Below are 5,608 nucleotides of genomic sequence, written 5' to 3' on the forward strand. Positions count from 1 at the left end.
CGGGCCGGGCGGCGCCGTGCGGGTATCGCGAGAGCGGCCCGGCCCCGCCCCCGCCCCGCGGAGCGACAGAGGGCGGCAGGGAGGGAGGGGCTCCCCCGCGCCGCACAGCGCCCCCTGGCGGCCGCCGTCAGGGCGTGAGGGGGAGCCACTGCCGCTCGGCCTGTGCAGAGCCAGCGGATCCTAAAATCACGGAACCGAGCGGGTGGAACAGACCTCGCGGTCACCGAGTCCAGCCCATGGCCCAACACCACCTGGTCAACCAAAGCGTGGCACCGAGTGCCGCCTTCAGTCTTTCCTTAAACACCTCCAGGGCCGTGACTCCATCACCTCCCCGGGCTGCCTGCTCCAATATCGGATCACCCTTTAGTGAAGAAATTCTTTCTAACGTCCAACCTAAACCTCCCCTGGCGCAACTTAAGGCTTTGTCCCCTTGTCCTGTTGCTGGTTCCCTGTGAGAAGAGTCTGACCCCCACCTGGGTCTTTTCCAGCCAAAAGATTCTGTGATAACAGCCAGGTGATAGAGAATTAAGATAGTCTACTAGACAAAATGACAAGAACGTTTTAAACGGTTTTTTCTCATTAATTTCTGTAATGAATGCTTGAAACCGGCAGCAGGAATTAAATAATATAGTTCCTTATTTGTTTTTCCTCATATTTTCCTTCCATAAATTTTCATCTATCTTCTGGTTGGTTTTGACCTCTCAACTAATTATGAGTAATCAACAGCAACTCCCAGAGGAAAGAGGCTTCCCCTTGAAACCTGCATTGCTTTTAATATTTGCTCAGTAATACATACCTGTTCCTGAGCCAAAACACTTAATCAATACATGTGACCGTGGCAGGCTGAGCATAAATTTAGGCTTCCCTGAGCATAAATTTAGGCTTCCCTCCACATTCTCTGCACTGACCTCCTGTCTCCCTTGCTCTTTTTCTGAAAAAGAGCTCAGCTCTTTTTCTGACTTCTAACAAGCACAGAGTTTCCCAAAGCACTGACACAAACGGGAGTTCTCTGTCTATTCTCTTATTTTTGTAAAATAAGTAAGGGCTTAATGTATTGAGACAGATACTGTTGTCAAATGGTCAACACAGAGGTGGTTGTGCCCATGCAGGCAGGTACATGCACACCTGTCCTGCACATGCAGGTGACATCAGGCCACATCCTCCTCAAAAAATTCCCTTAAAAAAACATTATGCTTCTCAGCCAAACCAGAAGTGCTGGGATGACAGGAAGAAAACACACTGGAAATGCATGAACAGTTCTGATTCTTTTTAAAAATAATGAAGAATGAGCCTCGCATACACCTTAAGCTCTCAATGTTGAAGAATTTGAATAAATAATTAGTACAGAAAATTGCTGACTTTATTCATTGCACACTGTTTCTGCTCTGACAGCCAAACACAACAATAGCATCCGAGTAAGTAGGAGGGCCTCTAAATAATTAAAGTCAGTAATGATGTAACCTTAGCTGGGAAAGGCAGATGGCTCTGGAAACTGGAGAAAAATGCTATTGAAAAGCGTCTTGAATTGTTTATCAGTGTGTCACTCATGGCAGCTGCATGACTTCATGTTTTATTAGGCGAAGGAAATTATGTCATTGCAGAATTAAAGAACATTCAAATAAAAGCCCAGTTTTGGTATTTAGTCAGGTCTTACACAATTATTAAAATTCAGCTTTACCACAGTGCTCTTGATCTTTCCGCTCAAAACACGCTTGTTTTTTGCATCAGAGGGGCTTCTCAGAGGTTGATAGAGCCCCTAGAGCAGGGGGATTATAACCACAGGACCACAGTGACACAGACATGCCTGATTTGCCCTTGGTGACAAATGTAATAGTGGCCTCTAAGGTGTTATCTAAGCACCAGGAAACCCCCTGGCCGAGACAGAGCCAGAACAAGGATTTGTTCCTGGTAGGGTTATGTTGGCTGCTGCCTCTGCAGGGTGTTGCTGGGGATGTGCAGTGTTTTCAGGCTGGCTGGCTGCTGTTATCTCTGCTGCTCGTAAAGATCAGCAAGAGGACAATTGGGTGTAACAGGGACAAAGTTTCCTGAGATAGAAGATAAAGGTCATAATTAGTGTTTGCAAGTGACCTGGCTGCTTTCTCCCCAGAACTGGCACAGCTCTTCCCAGGTGCAGGCAGGGATGAGCACCAGGAGGGCAGTGAGGGCTCATCTCACCTTGCCATAGAAGTGGGATGTGTTGGCTTGGAGGGACTGCAATGCCCAGCTCTGCAAGGAGCTGTTAAATCCTCAGACTTATATCTGATATCGTCCCGGGCCCAGTTTTCTCAGAACCAAACCCACATGAGGAAGAAGACCTATGAGGTCATAGGTTAAAATCCTTAGGGATGGCAGACTCCTTGACCTAGCAGATTGTACATGTGCTAAGATTGGCTAACATGAAATCATACACAATTGAATTGAATTGTTTTCTGACTTGCATGTTCTGCTCAACCATTCATCGATGCATTTCACACCCAAGTGAGCACAAACTGGTCCCAGTGTTTCCCCAGCACACCATGGCTGAGCCCTGTGCCCAGCAGCTGAAGGTCCTCCATGCCCTCTCTGATCCTGACCAGGTAATGAGAACTTTTATCTTCTTCAGCTTCGTAGCCCAGGGCCCAGGGCCTCTCCTGAATCAAGCTCATGTATCAGCTTGTCCCAAGCACTCTGGTGTCAGCAGGACCATCTTACCAAAATCACCACTGTGTGGAAGTTTCCTGGTCTTTTGCCATGGCCAGGCTGACTTCAAGCATAAAGGCTTGTGTCTTTTTGAGTGACTTTGCTGCTGCTTTCATAGTTCAGAGGCTCAGAAAGCACAGGAGTCCCTCTCTGTTTCTTGCTGGCTCATTCGCTAGGACTTCTGATATTGGCAGACAGTTCTTGACCTCACTAAATCTCTGTATACTCACTACAGACAGATACAGGGTGGCCTTGCATCCTCTGCGAAATATCACCCATCTCCAGATTCATCTGGTCTCCTAGGGACATAAGGTTTTAAAGCAGAACTGTTTTCTATCATTGCATTAAAAAAATAAGAGTAAAAAGTATTTTTAGGGATAACTTGGAACTGATTCCATCCTGCAGCATAGACAGCGGGTGATCTCCTGAGTGCCCTCTGGGCACAGGGAGAAGCAAGAGGCAAAAGTGCTGGAAGAACTGCTGGTCTCAGTCTACCATAGGATGAAGGCAGTCAAAGTGAAACCCAAAACTTTTGGCTGAACCAAGAATTACACTGAGGTTTCCTGCATGGCATCCTGGGGCTTGGAGATGCTTCTCTGTATGAGTTTGCTCCCTGGGGATACAGAGTTTGGTGAGAGTAGAAGAGACCTGTGTGGAACTGTGAATGGCATCAGTGGCCAGATAGAACAGGGCAAGTGCCTTTGATTCAAACTCCTGAGCACCAAGCCTGTGCTGGTCTGAGAGAGGCAGGGAAACAGGAAAAGCTGCATACCTTGAGCGCCATGTAGGAGCATCTGTCTTTGCCAACTTGTTTGACAAGCCATTGATGCAAATCATGATTTCTGGTTCTCTTTGTGAGAACTGCTCCTGCCCAGTGCTGAAAACCACTGTTGATGCATGGGCACCTTCCCTTGGCACCTGCCACCACAGCCATCACACAGTGTCACCTTGGTCCCTGTGCTGTCCCAGGGGGAGCGTGCTGGGAGGTTTGGTGTGTTGACAACTGTCTTGCATAGGCAGCTTTGTGTGAAGGGTGGTCACACAGGATGCAGAGTGCCCCCAAAATGGTGCAGAAATGCCAGGAGGGTCGCAGGAAGATAAGGAGGGGTAAGTATTGGCAAAGAGAGGAACCAGGGGAAACTGGAGGAGGGAGGATCCCAGCTAGCAAAACGCTATGAGGGAACTCAAATCATCCTGCAGGGGGTGTAGAAATGCACTAAGAAATGCAAACACAAAGATAACAGTAGAATGTGGTCCAACACCCACCTCCAGGCACTGGGGAATGGGAAATCTGCACTGGGAAATGGGAAATGCTGGGAAATGCTCTGAACTCAGCTCCCACACAGTCTTCCCTGGGCACTCAGGTAACAACAGTGATGAAAACCCCATAAATAGCAAATCAGATCACAGAAAACACACTTGTCAAAAACGTATCAAGCAAAATGTTTCCTGAAGAAGGCGTGGCAGGGAAGAGAGATATGGCAAGCTTGTCTGTGGCTGTGTGTGTCAGATGTGGAAACAGACAGGGGCATTTGCCAGCTGCTGATGACTGAGTCACACTGCAAGCCCTGTGCCTGGGCTATTTACACCAGCAGCTATGAAACAGGTTTGTTTTCATGCAGGTTATGAGACTGATAGGGAATGGTGCTATAACACATGCCTTTCCTTTCTGGGAGCATGGGAAGTGCTCAGCACAAGGCATGCTGTAGGAAAGAAAATATCACGTAACTGAAAAGCAGATCTGGAAAATATTTGCCCTGAATGGACTGGGCAGTCTTTTCCTATTCTGATTAAGAGGGAAAGGTCCTCTGACTTATTTTTTCTGAAGGTTCATCAGGAGCTGTAGTGATAGGAAAAGGAGTAATGGGTACAAACTGAAAGAGGAGAGATTTAGTTTAGATATACAGAAGAAATTCTTTACTGTGAGGTACTGGAACGGGTTGCCCAGAGAAGTTATGGATGTTCCATCCCTGGCAGTGTCAAGGCCAAGTTGGATGAGGCATTGAGCAAACTAGTGAGAAGTGCCCCTGCTCTCTTCCTTATGAAGATGCACACCCATGCCTGGCAGTGCCCAGCAGGGTGTGCTTTATGCAACTGAAGGGATTGCCTTGTTTTTCCTCTGCAAAGACCAGATCCACCACGGGAAAATCCAGCAGTGAGGCTCCTTCCCATGGCTCAAAAGATGGGAAGAAGAGGTTTAATGTCCACTGGAGGCTGGTGCCCTTTTGCTCCAAACAAGGTATGCCCAGTCTGGATCCTGCCTCCATCCCACAGGTGTAGGGACACAGTACCTGGAGCTGAGCAGCAGTGACTGGTCCCTGCCCAGGAGGAGCCAGGACAGGCTGAGCAAAACTGGCAGTGCCTGGGGGGTTTCCCTGCTTCCAGAAGCAGAGCATCAAACTTTTCTGTTGGAAGTAGAAAGAACCTTGTTATTTTATGGTCAGTTACCCAAAGTGTGAAGCAGAATAAAGTGCAGCTACTCAATCAAAGGTGAGGTGAAGACTCGGTGCCTGCTGAATGGGTTAAGAAACGGTTAAGAAAGCCCCATCTGTCTTTTGAGGTGGCCTCCCAAAAACTCAGACTGTGCATGGCTTTCTATTCAAAAGATTTTCCTGCTGCTCTGACTTGCACTATATCATCTGCTCTCACAAACAAACCAATTTAACTACACAGACATGCTGTTTAATCGCTCTTCCTGGCACGCTGACAGTTCCTGCATGTGCAGATGAGTTGTGTCTCAGCTTTGCCAATGCAAATGTTCTTTCCTCCAAATTTCCATGTTTTATTTTTGTCTGAAGATGCTCAGTGGATACATGTACAATTGTTACATTTTTGTTTTCTCTACATTCTGTCTCTAAATGCCTAAAAGCACACTGCTATTTTATGAATCAGGCTTGGCGTATCAATGTATAGCAGAGCTGGGAGTTGT

The sequence above is a fragment of the Molothrus ater genome, chromosome 14, assembly GCF_012460135.2.
Source record: "Molothrus ater isolate BHLD 08-10-18 breed brown headed cowbird chromosome 14, BPBGC_Mater_1.1, whole genome shotgun sequence".
In the NCBI taxonomy this organism is placed as follows: domain Eukaryota; kingdom Metazoa; phylum Chordata; class Aves; order Passeriformes; family Icteridae; genus Molothrus; species Molothrus ater.